Genomic DNA, 20,812 nt, shown 5'->3' on the forward strand with positions numbered 1-20,812 from the left:
TTTAGTCTAGAATGCAGGCTCTTCAGGCATTTCTTTCTTATTTTCTTCATCCTGCTCTGTGCTTTTCCTCTCTGAGTCATCTTTTCATTGCTTCCCACTGCTGACCTCTCTCACAACCCTTTCTACTGCTTTCTGGAAATACTCTATTCTCTACAACATCCGTGATCTCTTCACAGAACTCACTGTATTCTTGTTCTAATGTAAACTTAGCTTTTCCTTGACATCATAACTTGTCAGGCAGCTTTCTTTAAAGATGCTAGCCATTCTTTCTTCATTTGTATCTTGGGGCCCAGAAGTGATATTCACTTAGACTTTCATTGTTACTTCCAAACCTTGATTCTCCTATCATGCCCCAAAAGCCCTCTTTCTTTGAGTTGTATGATACCCCACTCTAACACCCACTACCCTACCTCAATTATTCTGGTCACTTCCACATTTTGAGGGCTATAACAAGTGATTCCTCATCAAAAAGAATGTGAAATGAAAATTGTCTTCCTCTTATGTCTTCCAGTCCCCCACTGCCCTCTGTCTGAAAGGAACTATCATCAATTTTTGGATATCCTTCCAGAGATATTTTATGGAAACAGAATCATATGCATACATACATACACATATGTATACATATGTGTATGTATGTATGCATACATACAGGAGAACCAACCATGTGATTAGAGGGTTGGCACTTTCAGTCCCATCTCCTTGACCTCTGGAGAGGAGAAGGGGAACAGAGGTTGAATCAATCACCAATGACCAATGATTTCATCCATTATGCCTATGTAATGAAGACTCCATAAAAATCCGAAAGGAGTTGGTGCAGAGAGCTTCCAGGTTGGCAAAACAGAACTCTTCCATGTGCCACCATGCTGGGCCCCAAACTCCACTAGGACAGAAGATCCTTTATTTGAGACCTTATCCTATATATCTCTTCATCTGCTTGTTGATTGTATCCTTGAATATCTCTTGTAATAAACTGGTAATCTTGTGGGTAAATGGGTTTCCTGAGTTGTGTGAGCTGCTCTAGCAAATTAATCAAACCTAAGGAGGGAGTTGTGGGAACTTGAATTTATAGCTGGCCAGTCAGAAGCACGGACTTGTGATTGGTATCTGAAGTGGAGGGTAGTCTTGTGGGACTGAGCCCTTAACCTGTGGAATCTGATATTATCTCTGGGTGGTGTCAGAATTGAGTTGAATTGTAGGACACCTAGTTGGTGTCAGAGGCTTAATTGGTGGAGTGGGAAAAAAACCTCACACATTGGAACTGGGGACAGAACCCTTACCTATCTTTGTAGTGTTTTGTTGCAGATTTTTACATTATAAGGAAAATAGACCTCTACTGATATATGAATTGAAATATATTTTTTCCTAGTTTGTTGAATGGCCATTTGGTTTTGGTGTTTGTTGTGTAGAACAATTTTATTCATATGTTATTTACCAATCTCTCCATTTTGCTATCTATATTTTATATCATGCTTATACTTTTCCTATTTTGAAATTGATTTTAAAAATTCCTGTGCAACATGGTGACCATAGTTAATAATACTGTATTGCATATTTGAAAATTGTTGAGAGTAGATCTTGATCTCATCACATGCACACCAGAACTTTGTAAACATGTGGTGATGGACATTGACTAGACATTGTGATCATTTTGCATTATATAAAAATACCAAATCATTATGTGGTACACCTGAAACCAATATAATATTTTATGTCAATTTTACTTCAATTAAAAAAAAGAAAGAAATTCACAATAGTTTTGGTAGAAAAATACTTGAAATATATTTTATTATTATAAAAATTGAGGATTTTCTCAATATTCCACTTAATGTGAATTTTGTCAATAAGTGTCAACTAAGAAAAAATTTTGTTTCTTCCAGTACTTCAGTTTTTATGTGAAAAGTTTTGGTCTGGGGCACCTGGGTGGCTCAGTCAGTTAAGTGTCTTACTTTTGACATCAGCTCAGGTCATGATCTCATGGTTCATGAGAGATTCAGCCCTGCGTTGGGCTCTGCACTGTAGAGTGGAGCCTGCTTAGGATTCTCTCTCCCCCCTCTCTCTCTACCCTCCACCACCGCCTCTCAAAACAAAAAAAGTTAAAAAAAAAAAGTTTTCATCCATCTAAAATCCTAGCCTTCTAACTTCTGCCACCATCTTGAATCACTTCAGTGCTAATAACCTTTTCAACCTCCCAACCACCACGGTCCTTGCTGTCTTCTCTCTAACAGCCACCTCTCTTCCCACCACTTACCACCATATCCTGGAGCTTCTCATCCCCTGTGAGACCCTTCTCTTTTACTGAAAACTTAAACCTCTCCCATTCCACTCCCTCATCACAGTCCCTTACCCTTTTATGTTTCTTGCAGTCCTAATTTGACTACATATTCATAATAGTTTTCTCAAGACCTCTGACCCTTACTGCCTCCTTTTTTTCTCATATTGTCTGTCTCTCCTCCTAGGCAGGACCACATAATGACTTTCATGAGACCTAGGGATTTTTGCCTTGATGGACCCCTTTCTCCACTAAAAAAAGGAAGAAAAATTACAATTGCACTTATAAAAGGTAAATATAACAGTTTCTTTGACTTAAAAAGTTTATTTTTTCTTCTGATTCTGAAAGAAATTAAAACATTTTTGTGGACCTAGACCGTGTGCCTAAAGTATTAGTAGGCTCTTGCTTCCAGGCACTGATTTACTGCTTACCCACTTTCTCAGCACCACCTTCTGCTCTCTTGGCCCCTTGCTTTTCTGATTATCTGCACTGCTAAACCTCAAAGCTATATGAATCTTTTGCATGATACTAGAGAAAAATCATAAAGGGGATTGATGCCATTACAGATTTAGGTTTATGACATGAATTGAGCCCTTAACAGTGTTTAATAATTTTTCTACATGACTCTGATCAATTATCTGTGTCATTTATATTAGCGCATATTAGCTATTTCAAATCATTTTGCATTCTATTCAACTAAGAGGAAATAAAGCCTGAACTCTCTTAACTCCCCATTGTTCTATGATCTGATTAGCCTTGACTAGGCTTAAGATTTAGTGGCTTAAAACAATTCTTTTTCTCCAGTTGTTCTGTGGGTTGCTGGGTAGTTCTCATTTCGGGTGTCTCATGTGATTGCAGCTTGACCAAAGATAGTCAGCCTGGCCTATAGACAGTTGAAGATTAGACTTGGCTGGATGCCCAAGATGTCTCTCCCACAAGGCTGGCAACTGTTGTTGGTTGTAAGCTAAGAGCTGGGCTGGGGATATCGAGCAGAGCACCTATATGGGACTAGCCTCCAGTGGCTCTGTGTGCCTGCTCACAGCATGTTGTCTAGGTCTGAAAGGGAATGTCCCAAGATCAAGTATTCCCAAATGTGGTCAGAAGTGCTAGAAGTCCCAGAATGTCAGTTCTACTGCATTCTGCTGGTCTAGCAAGTCATTAAACACAGCCTAGATTCAAGGGTAAGACCATCTTTTGATGAGGGAGTGACACGGTTACATTATTAAAGGACATATGGAAAGAAAGTGTAATCTGCCACATCCTAATACAAAATTAGTCACCTCTTTCCCCATTTTTATTTGCTTCATTCCCATCCCGTTCTTTATATCTTTTCATGCCTGATCTTTTAACATAGCCTGTTCTTAGCCTTCCCACCTCTTCAGAGACCTCATTTTATCAAGTATCTTCCCTCTGTGTGTTCAGTCTTTCCCTCTACTGGTTGCTTTCTTATGAATATCCTCAATTCTCACTCTTAAGAGTAATTAACTTTGGATCTATATTCTACCACAGATAAATGTCTTATATATTTGTTTTAATATGTAAACACAATGTTTGAAAATTTGATCTATCCTTATTGATTTCATCTTTCTGACCTTTTCTTCATTGCTCAATTTACTGGACATTGGATATGGACTACCATCCCTACCACCATGTTGAAACTATTCTTTTTGTTACTAAAGACTTCCTAATTGCCAAATCGAACAGGCACTTTAAAATCTTTAAACTTTTGGTAGTGTTTGAAGATATTGATTACTCCCTTGTTCTTGAGACTATTTATGGGCTTTTATGAATACTTCTTTACTGATTTTCTTTTCTTTTCTTTTCTTTTCTTTTCTTTTCTTTTCTTTTTCTTTTTCTTTTTTTTTTTCTTTTTCCTTTTCTCTTCTTTTCTTTTTGAGAGAGAGAGCATGCACAAGTGAGGGAGAGGAGCAGAGGGATAGAGAATCTAAAGCAGGGTCCACACAAATGCAGGGCTCGATCCGACATCCCTGGGATCATGACCTGAGCCAAAATCAAAGGTCAGTTGCTCAACTGACTGAGCCACCCAGGCACCCCTCTACTGGTTATCTATATGACTTCTTGGAACAATATAAGTGCTAAAGTCTTAGAGAATGAAAGTAATGAATAGGGTAGTATTGAGGCTGTGTTGTTGTTGTTGTTGTTGTTGTTGTTGTTGTTTAAGCTGGAAACCACAGTCTGGAAAAAGAAAACAGCAATTCTCTTGTAGGTTTAGGACTTGTAGAAGGAAGCAGCCCTTACTGGAATTGACTGCAAGGGAAGGAATCTGGAGAAGGCTAAATTTCAGTTAAGACAAGAAGGTGAAAGAAACCTTAGATAAGAACCTACCTTGACATAACAATTATGATGAAGTCATGTTAGTATGAGGAAAGAGCACTATAAATGCATCTGAAATAAAATTTGTTCAAACTAGCAGTGGTAGTACAAACCATTTACCATGGTTTCCAAGTTACTATTCTAGAATAGATGCGGTATAGTTAATGCATAATCAATTAATTATGGCTTGTCTAGAAAGACTACTAAAATTCCAGACGATAGTGCTTGATTATGTACTTATTCAAGAATTTTAATTAAGTGGAATTAATTCACTTAATGATGTAATGAACATAATGATCTTAAGAAGAACTTATCGTCTGACCTCCCCTAGCTGGAGAACAATTGTCCCAGAAGACTCGTTTTAGTACTGACTTATACTTGCTCGTATAATCAAGTAGTCAGTCAGATATAAACCTCCTTGAATTTAATTTATATACCATTTTCTTCTTTATTTCCTATCTAAAATGGTCTAAAATGGTAAGAATTTAAAGAGCAGTTAGTTGTTAATTACAGTAAAATCATATTTCAAATTACCATGAATTTGCTTTGAAATGTGGGAAAAAGACTTTCAGTGTTGACCGTGATAGACTGAAATTCAAAAAGAATAAAAGCAAAAATGTACCATAATTGCTGCTGAAACAGAAGCTATTGATTTCTTCCCCATCATCTTATCAAACAGACAGTGAAAGGAGAAAAATACAAGTTCAAAGGGACCAGCAACTCAGGTATTGGGCAGGAACTTCGAGTGAAAATTTCAGCCTCATTAAAAACATTTAAAGGAACCAACTTGTCTTCATGTAGGAATCATTATTCTCAGTTTGAGTTCATGCTCTGGAGTCTTTCACCTTTTCAGAAGGGTGCATTCTGTGCAATTCTAAGAAGTGCTTCTTTAATGGGAGGGATTTATGTTAAGTTAGTTCAGGAGAGGTAGACAATTGTGGAGCCTTTTTAATGGACTACAAAAGACTGTCAAGTAATTAAATAGATTTCTTTTCCTTTAGACTGTTCCATGGTTTTAAAAACACTCCACTGAGCATGTAAAATCAATTTCCATTACTGGCCTTGACCTTTGCAGTTTTATAAACATGTTTTTCCCTGGGTTTGGAATGTGGTTCAAAGGCAATAGTAGAAGACTGGAGGATAAGATAGGTCATTGTAATAAAAGTTACTGCTTTTACAATGAAAATCTTTTCACACAGGCATTCATTCAACTGTGTATATTATAAATATAATTATGTAAGTATCTGCTTCTCTGTGTTTATATTGTATATGCATATGTGCATTTATATTAGAGGCAGGATTTTTATTTTATTGCTCTCTAATTAAAAAAAAAAATCTTTGTTTTCACTGCTCGAGGTATTTTTCCCTTTCCCATTCCAAGAAAGTAGCCAAACCATTGTGTTCCTTTGCCCCAAGGGCTTTGGGTTGCTGAATGGAAAGCAGATGTTGCCAGAGGACAGCTTCATTCCTTTTTTTTTTTTTTTTTTTGGTTTTGTTTTGAAAGACTAGATCCATTGTGGGGACCCATTTTCTTCTCTGGAAGAGAATAAAGATGAGGGCTTTATTGGGGGTGTGGTATTGGGGGTGGAAACAGAACTGGATATAGGTAAGCAAATCCTTGAGTTCAGCAGGAGGAAGGGGGTTTAGGTGGTTTCCAAAAAAGGTAGCACAGGTCCTACTTGTTAACTCCCAGTTGGGTGGATTGCTATAGGATGCTAGGGAAGAGGGGCTCTAGGAGTTATGACCAGGAACTGAGATGACAGAGACCTTTGTTCAAGTTGTGAGTACAACTTCCTTCAGGGACAAATCATGTGACCTTGGACAGTGAAAATATCAGTGGGGATCAGTGGAGACCATAAGCCAATATGTTGGAGTGCAGAAGACATCCTCACTCCCAACCTTTGTATCAACTGGAAATGTGAATGGAGGAGGTCAGTCCAGAAATGACTGAAATGGAATTTCCTGCCAGCTGATTGGTACTTTAAGCAGCTCAGTTGGATTTAAACAAAATAAAGAAATGTGCTGTCTTACACTCAGAATTATGGTGAAATTTTCACTGTCCTTTATTTTCCCCACACTTCATCTTTAAGATAGCAATTATTTATTTTTAAAAAAATTTTTTTTTCAACGTTTATTTACTTTTGGGACAGAGAGAGACAGAGCATGAACGGGGGAGGGGCAGAGAGAGAGGGAGACACAGAATCGGAAACAGGCTCCAGGCTCCGAGCCATCAGCCCAGAGCCCGACGCGGGGCTCGAACTCACGGACTGCGAGATCGTGACCTGGCTGAAGTCGGACGCTTAACCGACTGCGCCACCCAGGCGCCCCTAAGATAGCAATTATTAAACTCACTTTGCAGAGTTGTTTTAGCATTAAATTAGATGACATGTACAAAGTGACTATATCAAATCATCTATGTTCAATAAATTTTCACCAGGAAATATTCATATGTGTACATACTGTTGCAAGAATAGAATCAGGTGCTAGGTTTTCAAAGAAGTACAAGACATACTTCTGGTTCCCAAGGATTTTATTATAATTAGAGATGCAGATTAAGTATATAGGACTATCTAGAAGTACTAGGTTTATATCTCTAAGCAAGAAATGCAGGCAGTTGAAACATGGGGAGGACCAGAGGAAAATTGAATGGAAGAGTTTGGAAGCAGGAATCATGACACAGAACAGAAAACCTACAGGAAACTTAGAAGAGAAGATGGCAACTTTAGGCATGAAGAGAATTTGAGTATGATGCCATCACTGGAAAATTTCACCAAGATATAAATAGTTATTCATACAATATTTGGACAGTAGGTTTAGATTTTTTTCCCTGTGCCTTTTCCCCCCTCAGTTTTTTAAAAATCAAAGCTATAGGTGCACAAGGCTTAAATAATAAAATAACAGGATAATACAAACCACCACCACCACCAACAAAAACAACTTTAGTCTCTCTCATCCATTTCTCTTTACCCAGAAGCAACCACGTTTAGCTCTTTTATTTTTTCTTGGGTATATGACCTTCCTTTTTGTAAATAAAATTTTTATTCTTGATTTTTTAAATTTCAGTCATTATCTATTGATATTAATATATCCCATTTTGGAAGATGATGATTTTTCTTTAGTCCTCATGCCTATACCTCACTCTGTCACATGCCTTTTTTTTTTTTTTTTGCTCCCCACATTTCTTCTATAGTTATTTCATAATTTGGGTTGGAGAAAAATTATTGCATTACTATTATTATTATTATGATAAATGCTATTATTCACAGCTATGCCTTGTAGAATGTAATGATTAATACAAGTATGATTATTCCTCCCACTCACAGCTATGTTTTTCCTGGATTAAATAATTGTCCTGAAATTGTTTAAAATTAGTTTTCTGTGTATTTCTAACTGCAACTATCTGCCAGTTGCTTAAATCTCTTCCTGGTATGTTCAGACACGTACGTTATTCTGGCTTTGCATATCCTTGAAGCACCCTAACCTGCCCTAATCTAGAAAGGCTATCTTCAGGGCCTCTCCACACCTATGACCATGGGATTGCTCTTGACCAGGATCTTGTAATTTCTTCTACCTCTCTCACCTGTAGAATTCCTGGCTCCAGGGTCTTATGTCTTCCTTGTTTTTGGTCTACCCATTGTGAAGCATAGCTTTTAAGTGATTATCTGACAGAGGGTACAGGTAATGTAAAATTTTTGATACACTGAGTATCTGAAAACATCCTTATTCTTCCTCATACTTAACTTGACAGTTTGGCTGAATAGAGACATCTGTTGAGAAATATTTTTCCTCAGAATTTTTAAGGTGTTGGTCTTCTACTTCCAGTGTGCTGCTGAAAAATCCAAAGCTATTCATATTCTCCATCTTTTTAGGTGACCATCTATCCCCAGCCCCCCACCTGGAAGCTTGCCTTTGTCCCAGTGTTTTAAGATTTCACAATGACATGACTTTGGTGTGGTTTATTATCAGCCATTGCCTGGGTACTCTGGATTCTCTTTTAGTCTGCATGCTTAGGTCATTCTGTTCTGGGAAATACACTTGAAATGTTTCATAAGTAACTTTCTCCCTTCATTTTCTCTGTGCTGTTTCTTGGGAACTCCTTTCATCTAATGTTGACCTTGTGAATTTGTCCTCTAATTTTCTCATTTTTTTTTCTCCTCTTTTCCATTCTTTATCTTTTTTGGCTCTGCTTTCTGAGTGATTTCTCCAGTTTTTATCTTCTGACACTTTTATTGAGTTTTTCATTTATGCCATTGTTATTTTTTAAATTTCTAATATCATATGTTTATTTACTGATTTTTTTAAAACAGGCTATACTTGTTTCATTGAAACAGAGTCTTCTCTTACCTCCATGAAGATGTTAGTAATAAAATGTTTTCTTCTCTTATATTGTCTGATTCTTCCAGTTTGCTTATACTGTAACTGTATTCTCTGTTTTTTGTATTAAAGATGTCTTAAGTATCTGGTGATCCTTTGCGTTTGCACATATTTAAGAGTGTGGCACACTTAGAGTGTGATAGCAGAGATTGCTGGCTTTGTTGTAGGGAGATCTGTCTGGGAAAGTGCTAATATAACTGTATTCAATGATGCACATGTTCTGTATGTACACTGTCCAATATCATAGCCACTATGTATCAATCACTAGTGCCACTGAGGAACTGATGCTTAAATTTTACTTAATTTAATTAATCAAAGTTTTAATGTAAATCATTACAAGTGACTAGTAGCTACTATATTGGACAATACAGGCCTATGGTTTCTCTTTGAATTTTTTCCTTAATGAATTGAGTTGGATTCATCAGATAGAGAACTTTTTTTTTTTAAGTTTATTTATTTTGACAGAGAGACAGAGAGAGAGAGTCAGGAAGGGGCAGGGAGAGAGGGAGAGAGAGAGAAACTCAAGCAGGTTCCAACTGTCAGCACAGAACCTGATGTGGGGCTCAAACTCATGAACGTGAGACCATGACCTGAGCTGAAATCAAGAGTCAGCCCCTTAACCAACTAAGCCACCCAGGTGCCCCTAGAGAAAGATCTTTGAATGTTTTTCTGGAAGGTTAGGCTTTGATTGCTACCATTCTGAGAGCCACATAGAGATGGAGGACTGGGGGCAGGGATGATTTTCATTCCCAATATGCCAACAGCCACCTATTCTTAATTTTCTGCTTAGTATTGCAGCACCCCCCAACTCTCCCAGAGTTCTCTGGCTTAGCTTTTCTAGAAGATAAACTTATAGGCTTTTGTTGTGGGTAAATAGGGGATTTGAGGCTCTAACTGTGTCTTCTTCTTGGTTCTGCCTTCAGTGCTATTTCCAGAGCTGTCTAGTGCCATCAGTTCCCAAAGCTTGTTTGTAATCAATGCTTCTCAGCTTTCCCCCTCCCCCCCCCCCCCCACTTTTTGATATTATGTCTTTCCTCATACTTTGTCCTTATGATTTGATGTTTTGGAAAAATAATATTTATCATGTTTTAGTGGGATTTCAGAAAAGTATAAAAAACAAATGTGCATGTTCAGTCATCATCTTTACTCCACAGTTAAGTTGTTTCATATGTGGGTTGTCTTTGCCCATTCAGGCTGCTATAACAAAAGTACCGTAGACTGACTTAAACAACCAACATTTGTTTTTTGTGGTTTTGGAAGCTGAGAAGTCCAAGATCAAGGTGCTGGCAGATTTAGTGTCTGGTGAGAACACTAATCCCATTGATGAGAGGCTCCACCTCATGACCTAATCACCTCCGAAATGCCCTACCTCCTAATATCATCACTTTGACGGTTAGGATTTCAGCATATGAATTTGGGGAAAAGGATTATCTACAATGTCATCCAACTATTGTTAATTTAGAAATCATACCTCCCAGAATACTTTCAAATTTGTAAAATGTTTTTGCATTAAAAAAAAATAAACTCCATCAGCTGACTTCTATAAGCATTTTAAACATCTACTGAGACTGAATCAGGATAATTGAATAGGTCTCCCATAACAGGAGAGACTTTGATCAGGTTCAAATATTAGGTAGATTTTTATCTCTAAGAAAAAATTTGGGTAAAACTATACCATCTATTCAAATATATGTAATTAACTTTTTGAATTAATTAAACAGGCCCCCCTGTAACAGGAAAGACTTTGTAAAGACTCAAATACAAGTCAATTCCTTCTATTTCTTTGGGATAATTTTTGAGAAAGCATCATTTATATTCAAGTTAATATTGTATTTAGGCAAATCTATATAAAATATAAAGCATGGGTGTAACCTAGTCAGCACTAGTGTGTTTTCTTTCCTTGTCTCCCACTGAGCGGAGGTCAATAATGATGGTTAGATTTTTGTGGGGGTGCATATTCAGATTACCATGATTTGCAGAAAATAAAGTAATATTTTTTGTTCATCCATATTTATGGAATTGGGCATAAGCCCAACATATATTTAAATTTTTTTTAATGTCTTTTTATTTTATTTTTGAGAGAGAGAGTGAGACAGAGCATGAGCAGGGGAGGGCCAGAGAGAGGGAGACACAGAATCTGAAGCAGGCTCCAGGCTCCGAGCTGTCAGCACAGAGCCCAATGTGGGGCTGGAAACCACGAACCGTGAGAACGACCTGAGCTGAAGTCGGATGCCCAACCGACTGAGCCACCCAGGCGCCCCAAATATTTAAAAGAATATATGACAAGCGAGGTCAGTAGAGTTATGGGCAGAGTAAACCATTTAACTTTATAAAGTAATGTGGGTTTTTTTTTTAATGTTTATTTTTGAGAGAGAGAGAGAGAGAGAGAGAGAGAGAGAGAGAGAGAGAGTGTGAATAGGGAAGGGTCAGAGAGAGGGAGACACAGAACTGGAAGCAGGCTCCATGAGCACAGAGCCCAACATGGGACCAAACTTACAGATTGCGAGATCATGACCTGAGCCCAAGTCGGATACTTAACTGACTGAGCCAGCCAGGAGCCCCTAAAATGATATGTTTTAAACTTATTTCAGTTTGGACCTTATATGGAGTTGGATGATTTATTTCTGCTCCTCATTTTCTAACTCTAAGATGACTTTCCATGCAAAATAAAGATGGTCATTCATCTCCTATCCACTACAGGTAAGGCCAGTCAAGGTCCATGCTTAGAACTTTCAAAGTGCTCCGGTCTTCTCCAAGATTGTGACCTTGGGGCATAAGCCACCAGAGCTGCCTGGTTTTGCTAACATGACCTTTGTATGCTAAAATGAACCCCTTTTCAATAGATTGCTCTTCTGATTTTGTTAAATCTAGAATTTGACTTCTGTGTAAATCTTAGTGGTCAAGAAATCACACTTGTGCTTGTTTTTCTGTTTAGTGCTTAAAGCCAGCACCCCACCCACGTTGTTCTGCCTTTTCCATAAACTCTTACTCTGCCTCAAATCTGTACCTCACAGTTAAATATCTAATTCTACAGTGTGTGGTTGGTACTTTGCTTCAGATAGTCCTTACTCCCTGTCTGCTGCTCTCCCCTTGGCATCTAACTAAATTGTGATGGTTCAGAAGACAGGAGTCATGCTTGATATGTCTTTGTAACCTCCACAGTGCCACATATGTGGAGGCATTCAGATTATGCTTTATTTTACCATGATACAGAACTGTGATGTGTGCCACCACTTATCTTGTACATCCTCTGTTCCAAATGCCGTGGAGGCGCTTTACATATTATTTTGCATCCTACATAGATCCTGCAAGGGAACTGATATTCTTATCTAATTTCTCAGTTGAATCTGACACTTAGAGGAAGCAAGTAACTTACAAATAGTTAGTAGGCATCAGAGTCAAGATTTGGACTCAGATTGAACCCAGGACTTGAATCCATGTTCTTTCTACTACTGTATATCCACTTGCCTCATTCTCAGATTTCACATAGAATTCAAATAAGCATATTATAGCAGCATTACTTAGCTTTCAGCTAGATTTTATTTTGGGCTACTAACATAGATGAAATCCAAGTCCTAGCTGATGACTTCCAATGTTAGCTCTGCTCTTTTGAGAATTAGGTGACCAACTTTCTGAGCAAAAGTACTTGTCTTGGGGTGCCTGGGTGGCTCAGTTGGTTAAGCGTTCTACTCTTGATTTTGGTTTGGGTCATGATCTCATGATTTGTGAGATCGAGGCCCTCATCGGGCTCTGGGCTAACAGCAAAGGGCCTGCTTGGGATTCTCTCTCTCCCTATCTTTCTGCTCCTCCCCCATGCACTCACCCTCTCTCTCTCTTTCTCTCTCTCTGTCTGTCTGTCTCAAAATACATAAATAAACTTAAAAAACAAAAGTACTTGTCTCTTTAGGGCTACTGGAAGCTGGTGAGAGAGCCCAGGAGTGTCAAGATATTATCAGTGAACAGTCTGGTTTTAAAACCCAGGACTTCCCCTGAGTCCAACAATGGCAGGACTATGTAGTGATGTAGGGTCTAACTTGTCCCTTCATTTCCTTCTCTGCATTTCATTACTCCCACATTTTTAAAACAACACTTCCTCTATGATATAATAATGGGCAAGCACTCTGAGTTTTCAAGTGACAAGTGAGTGCCAGGAATATTTTATTTGTCTTGGAAAGATATAAATTCCTAGGTCTATACAGATTCCAGTGGCTTTCAGAGAGACAGAGCATGCTGCTCTCCTTAAGAAAGGCCACCAATGGGAGTGATTTCTGGTGATGCAATGCTGATATTTTAGTACCATTCTGGAGAGGGAAGAGGTGGGGTTTCTCTGGAGCCAGATGAACCCACAATTAGTTCTCACCCAGGCTGCTTAAGCAATTATGATGAAACCAAATCACATTACTTTTTTCTTCTACTCCTGATAAAAGCCTCAACTCGGTTCCTTCTGCCCCATAGGGCACTTGGCTGGCCATTATTCCTAACACTATAGACGCTATTCTTTGCTTCTGTTTCCAAGCTACAACTGTCACAGTGTAAAATAAGAAGTGTGGGGGGAATAATGCACACCTCTCGGTCTCACTACTTCAGAGGCACCTAGCAACCCAGTCTCCAGGCAAGCAGCACGAATCTCCCGGGTAGTTTACTGCCCACTCACAGCAGAGGCGGCGTGCTCTCTGCAAATAGCCTACGTCTTTGCCATTGCCAGCTTGGTGGTGGGGTGGTAGTGTCATTTGGTATCCTTAGGGATATTTGGTTCTTGTTCTGGGAAGACTAGGACAAAGCAATGACAATTTCCCCAAAGCTGTTTATGGAATCAGAAATGAGGTCAAGCAGTTCTGTACTTGGGGTTGCATAGTCTAAAATCAAAAGCAATCATTTTCAATCTTTGTATTTTTGGTCTTTGACACATTTCTGTCACTAATTTTCCAAAATGTTCATGACACTCTTCTAAAGGAGGAAAAGAGTGTTTCCCAGTTGTATCTATGCAATGAACAACCCTCCTGGCCATCTTGTCCACCTATCAACACACCAATAAAACATTCCCATAGTTTTTACCAAATCTACTTCCTCCCTGCAAAATGTTAATTGGGCTGAAGACAACCCTGAACTGGTTTACCAACCAGCCACATGAATTTTCCATTTCAGGCTCATGTACCACAGGGCCTTATGTACGGATGTTGAGCTTCTAATTTGCTTTCTTTACCTCAGGGAACTGTTAAAGGTTCTTTGCTTCTTTACTACTTGTATTTCATCTGCATTTTAACCCTCCCCTGGAGTGAAAGCCCTGGAGAATGGAAGTTACCTCTCTTTTGGAGGGAAACCAGTCTTTTCCTGTGGTGACTGATTAAAGAATGGAAGGACATGCAGAGCCTGATCTAGGAAACAGTGCTGCTGGATAGAGGGCTGATCCCAAGATATCAGGAAGGGAATAGGTTTAACCTTCAAGTCATTCCCTCTCTCACTCACCAAACAGTTATGGAATTCCTACCATGTTTTAGGCCCTCTGCTAGGAGCAAGGGAGACAAATACAAATAAAAAATCTTACTGACAAACTCATATTCTGCGGGATATTTTAGTGAAAACAACAGGAACAATGTCAGACTCACTGTATACAAGCACGTTTAAAGTGCTTTGGGAGCTCAGATGGGATGGGAGGGCTCTCTAGGGAGGCAGGAGGGGAGAGAGAGTGAGATTTATATAATTTGATTTTTAATAATAGCTCTGTTAAACATTGTCTCACGACATTCCTGAAAAAATCACACTTGGCTCCTATGAGCTGTTGAGAACCTGCTCCAGCCACACCTTAGGACGAAGGTGAAATTGGGAAGTGTAGGTATATCTTGTAGCTGCCAACTATGAAGTTTGGGCTCTCCATAGGTCAGGATAACTTGAAATTTTAATGTTTTTGTTTCTCTTGTTTTATGTATTTTTATTTTCTCCCACCAGAGAAGGTGATTAACTTTAGTTTTTCCTTATTTCAGAGGCTTTTCTATTGCTCGGCCAAAACTCTTTCTCTAAAGAGCTAGACTTGACAATAGGACCACCTGGATACGGCCAAGGAGAAGGTTAGTAATGATCATTGTAGACTAAGACCAGAGGGCCATTCTTGAATGTATTTTGTGAGATCCTTGTGAATTTCAAAAGATTCTTGGTGGAAAGAATAAGCCTAAAAAAAAGACTGAAATTGGGGGTGGGTGGCTGGGGGGGATGGGTTAAATGGGTGACTGGCATTAAGGAGGGCACTTTTTGAGATGAGCACTGGGTGTCATATGTAAGAGATCAATCAGTGGGTTCTCCTGAAGCTAAGACTACACTGTATGTTAACTAACTTGAATCTAAATAAAAATAAAACAAATAAACAGAAGACTGAAATTGACTTTCTCCCCAACTAAGTAGCAGAGAGTTCAGCATAATTTAACTATTTTAGAGAAGTTAAGAGAAATGATGTTTCTTACACTCCAGTGTTGTGGAATAAAACTGATGCCTGTTCCAGCTATAGGTCATACATGCTTTTTTTAACCAAAAATGTGACCTGATTGTATTTAAAATTTAGAAGGATAATTGTCACCCACATAGAGAAGGAATTGGAAGGAATTTTTCTCACTCTAAAATGAGACTAGTTAGGTGTGAGCATCTACCATGTTAAGGAGAACAATCAGGGTAGTCTGTGTGAATAAAGAGGAGAGGACAGGCTCCATAATATGTCAGAGGATAAATGACAAAGGGTGGAATACAATGTGAGTTGCTCTGACTTAGAGGCAAATGCAACCCAGTGCCTCTGTTGGTTACCCCTGCCTTTTGCATGCCTGGCACAGTGCCTCATACTTATTAGGTACTTAATAAACACATGTTGAATGGATGAAAGAGTAAATAAATCCAATGCACAAACAAATATGCATGTTTTTACTACATTAAAAATGACTCTGGTCAAGAGAATGTTAAGACAAGCCACAGACTGAGAGAAAATCTTTACAAAAGATATATCTGAAAAAGGATTATTACCTGAAATAATACAGAGAAGTTTTAAAACTCAACAACAAGGTGCCTGGGTGGCTCAGTTGGTTAATCATCTGACTCTTGGTTTCAGCTCAGGTCATGATCTCACAGTTTCATGAATTCGAGCCCCACATGGGGCTCTGTGCTGGCAGTTTGGAGCCTGCTTGGGATTTTCTCTCTCTCTCTCTTTCTTTCTCTCTCTCCCTTTCTCTCTGCCCCTCCCCCACTTGTGTTGTCTCTGTCTCTCTCAAAATAAATAAATAAACTTAAAAAACACAAACCCAACAATAAGAAATGAACAACCTGATTTAAAAAATTGGCAAAACCTGAAAAGATGTCTTACCAAAGAAGATATACAAATAGCAAATAAGCCTATGTCATTAAGGAAATGTAAATTAAAACAATAATGAGGGGTGCCTGGGTGGCTCAGTCAGTTAAGCATCTGACTCTTGATTTCAGCTCAGGTCTTGATCTCATGGTTTGTGATATGGAGCCCTACATCAGGATCTGTGCTGACAGTGCAGAGCCTGCTTGGGATTCTCTCTCTCCCTTTCTGCCACACTCCCCCCCCCCCCCCACTCGCATGCATTCTCTCTCTCTCTCTTAAAAAATAAATAAATAAATTTAAAACAAATGAAGAGAAAACATAAAACAATAATGAGCTACAACTATACACTTATTAGAATGGCCAAAATCCAGAACACCCAGAACACATGCTGATGAGAGTATGGAGCAACAGGAACTCTCATTCATGGCTGGTGGGAATACAAGATAGTACAGCCACTTTGGAAGACAGTTGGGTGGTTTCTTATAAAGCTAATCATACTCTTACCATATGATTCAGCAATGGCATTCCTTAGTACTTACCCGGAGGGGTTGAATATTTATGTTTGTACAAAAACCTGCACGTGAGGGGCGCCTAGGTGGCCCAGTGGGTTAAATGTCCGACTTTAGCTCAAGTCATGATCTTGCAATTCATGAATTTGAGTCCTGAGCGGGGCTCTGTGCTGACAGCTTGGAGCCCCTCTCCTGCTAGTACTCTGTCTCTCTCTTTCTCTCTCAAAAGTAAATAAAACATTAAAAAAAAAAAAAAACCTGCACATGAATGTGCAGCTTTATTCATAATTGCCAAAACTTGGAAGCAATCAAGATGTCCTTTCATAAGTGAATGGGTAAACAAACCGTGTTACATCCAGCCAAAGGAATGCTATTCAACAGTAAAATGAAATGAACTATCCAGCTATGAAGAGACATGGAGGAACTGTAAATGCATACTAGTAAGTGAAAGAAGTTAATCTGCAAAGGCTACATACTGTGTGCTTTCTTCTATATGACATTCTGGAAAAGGCAAACTATGGAGACAATAAAAAGATCACTGGTTGCCAGGGAATAAAGGAAAGGAAGGATGAAGGGTAGAACACAGAGCATTTTCAGGTCATTGAAACTATTCTGTATGATACTGAAATGGTGGATATATGTTATTATGCATTTGGTCAAAATCCATACAATATATACGGCACCAAGAGTGAACCCTAATGTAAATTATTCACTTTAGGTGATAGTGATGTGTCAATATAGTTCACCAGTTGTAACAAATGGGCCACTCTGGTGGGGGATGTTGACAGTGGGAGAGGCTGTGTGTGTATATGAGAGGATAATGAGAAATTTCAGTACCTTCCACTCACTTTTGCTGTGAACCTAAAACTGGTCTAAGAAATAAAATCTGTTTACAAGAAAAAAAAAAAGAGTCTGGGAGCTAGCATGAGGATCCGTGACTTAGTACCTGAATGATGGTTATGAAAACAAAAGCATTCCTACGTTGCCTGAAGATGATATTCTGACCAGTAGACTACACTTACATAGAGATCAATGAGCCCGTCAATGAAGACAAATGACAGTGTAGCGGGAGGAAATTCAGGTATACAGGATTATTTTGAGGTTGTGTTGAACAACAGAGTATGAGAATTTGAACCACCTTCACCCAGTTTTTTGTTGCATGAATGTCAGGTAATTTTGAACTTTATCAGAAGTCTCCAGCAGTTACAGGGAATGTCAGCTCTGTGTTTCCAACCCACCACTTTTTTGTCTGGCAATTGTAGCAAGAAGCACATTTCAGACCACGGTATTCTAAGCAAGCAACAGACAGAAAACAATCATACAGCCTGGGTATGTTTGGAATATTATCAGTCTCAACCCTTGACATGATGACCAGCCTCTTCATGCAAGGCTGTCTCCAAGATGAAGACAGGCATGGTCTGCTGGAGGGAGGGTCAGGCCTTTTGGTCAGATCAGATGACAAGATCATCCACTGATGACAGAGGTGCAGGGCCATACCGGCTGTCCCCCTGGTATGAAGTACTGGCCTGGGTAGGTACTTACATATACGTTGTTCCTGCAAAGGTAGAGATACCCAATGCCTAATGATCACATAACTTAAACTCCACTAATTTTGCCAATTAGAAATTCTAACATGCTCAGTAGTAAAGCTTCTGAAAGTGATTTTGACAAAAATACCTTTGAATGCCACCTGGCAAATTCTTAGGATTTTAACTCTGTTTGGTCACTTCACATGCTAATTGACCACTAGGGCACAGGTAGATTAGAATTAAATTGTGCACACATAGTTCCCAATGTTTACATACTGTGGTAAAGCAAATTACAACAGACAATAAAACCAAAAGAAATATCAAGAAAAATATTTGTTAAAAGCTCCAACATCAAAGTGAAACTGTACTTATGTTTTGCACTGTACTGGTGACTACGAGATCTAATTGTACATGTTCTCAATTATTGTGTTGGAGACAGTGAGTGTATATGGGGCTTTATAACATTTAAACAAAAACAGTTTAAAGCAATTTACTACCTTGGTTGATGTAGCATCACGGCTCCTTTATGAGATTCCCCATTAACAAAGCCCTTTATGTAAGGCTTTATTTTATGGATTTTTTTTTTTTTTTTTTTTTTTTTGGTAACAAGAAGAGCCACCAGTACTATGGCTGAGCAGAAAAATATCCCAGAGAGGTTGTCATAGGAACTGTACCAGAGGAGCAGCTATACACATGATAGAATGTACTATCCAAAGAAGAGAGGAAGGAACTGATCTTGAATCTACTCTTACCATCAGTTTTAGGGAACAAATCTTTCATGAATCTCATGGAAATTGTCCTCAGTGACAGCAGGGGTAGGTGAGATACTACAAGGCTATGGGGCTGATGATATATGTACCTCAAAGGATTTTTGTAGGAGATTAAAATAGATAAAATATGTTAAATATCTACTATATGTAGTCCTTAAAAAACAGTAATAAATAACAGTAATCTTTACTGTCTTATGTAATCCTTACTAGAGCCTTCTGAGGAAGACACAGTCATTATTCAAATTTTCCAGATGAAAAAATGAAGCACAGAAAAGTTGAATTGTTCAAGGTCACATGGTAAATGGTAGAGCTGAAACTCAAATACAAGGTTGTGTGACCCTAGGGCACTTGCCCTTAGCTTCTCTGCTGGGCTAAACTAGTGAGCAATCAATGACTGGTAATAGTTATAAAAATGATTCTTTGGTGGTGGAATAGTAGTGGGAGTTTTAATTGCCATGAGATACATATGGCAGAATGTCACTGCATTTGTTGATTTTGTTTTTCCCTTGAGCTTATTTTTCTTAAGCCACACAGAAATGTGGTCCTACAGGATCACCATCACTTTGTCCCATTCCCCTCCTTACTCCCCAATGCAGATCTTCAGGTTGCCCCAGCCAATTGATGTTCTCCTATAGAGCTCTAAAAAACTAAGAATCTGGGGCACTGGGTAGTTCAGTTGATTCAGTGTCTCACTCTTGATTTAGGCTTAGGTAATAATTTCATGATTCATGAGATGAGCCCCATGTCAGGCTCAATGCTGACAGTGCAGTGCTTGGAATTCTTTCTCTCTCTGTCTCTTTCTCTGTCTGTCTTTCTGTCTTTCTGCCCTTCCCCTTCTCGTTTGTGTGGGCTGTCTCTCAAAATAAATAAATAAACATTTTTTTTAAAATTCTATATAAAAAAAGTAAGAATCTTCTCTCTCCCTCCCTTCCTCTCTCCCCCCTCTCCCTTTCTCTTCCTCTGCCCGCACTTCCACCACTCCCCCTCCCCCAATCCCCAGACCATCCCTGAAGGAGGAGTTCATAGCTGGAGAATTCACAGCTGGAGCTTCCTCACTATACCTTCCCCAAAGTTTTGAGACCTTATGTTATGTAGGCTGAATTACATCCCCTCCAAAGTTCCTATGTTGAAATCTGTTAAAGAGAAAATTATTCATGACCCTTGTTAAGAAACAGGCAATGTTTATTCAGGGAGACTATCACAATAGGTATAGGAACCAGGACAATGGGGTTTTGTAGTAGGGGAGAGAGACTGAGCTCAACTTCAAATACAAAGAAAAATGGCAATTTGTAGCTAAGAAGTGGGGTTGGGGGTTGATGGTCAGAAAGTTACCGAGAGGAAATACTATAGGTAAGAGAGGATTCTGTCTAAACCAGCCTGACGAGATTCTTGTTGAAGGCAGGCCAGGGTGGTCAGATATCATCTGGGGGAAGGTAGATGGTGAGGAACCTGATCAGATATTGAGGGTGATCAGATATTGAAAATGAGGGTTTCTTGTTAAACTGACTTAGCAAGATTCTTGCTAGAAATATTCTACAAGGAAGGACATAGTAGCCCAAGGTCAGGCCTAGTGAAAAAGAGAGCTCAGAAGAACCTGACCAAAGTTTGGTCAAGGAGAGAATCTTTGTCAAATCCTAACCTCTCAGTACCTAAGAATGTGACAGTATTTGTAGATAAGACCCTTAAAGAGGTGACTAAGGTAA

The 20,812-nt window shown here is 38.9% G+C and overlaps 1 protein-coding gene across 10 annotated transcripts in view; it reads left to right on the forward strand.

The window, feature by feature from the left end:
• The window catches only part of CHODL (chondrolectin), a 574,497-nt gene that overhangs the window by 27,334 nt on the left and 526,351 nt on the right, over positions 1-20,812 (forward strand). For 7 of the 10 annotated variants that reach the window (XR_007155695.1, XR_007155692.1, XR_007155694.1 and 4 more), the window contains exons 2-3: positions 2,457-2,560; positions 14,959-15,042. The gene's annotated coding sequence lies outside the window, so the exon portion shown is untranslated. The remainder of the gene's footprint in view (positions 1-2,456; positions 2,561-14,958; positions 15,043-20,812) is intronic. The other 3 variants (XM_047875561.1, XM_047875560.1, XM_047875559.1) reach the window with 2 other exon arrangements.

This window comes from Prionailurus viverrinus, chromosome C2 (assembly GCF_022837055.1).
Source record: "Prionailurus viverrinus isolate Anna chromosome C2, UM_Priviv_1.0, whole genome shotgun sequence".
Classification (NCBI taxonomy): Eukaryota; Metazoa; Chordata; class Mammalia; order Carnivora; family Felidae; genus Prionailurus; species Prionailurus viverrinus.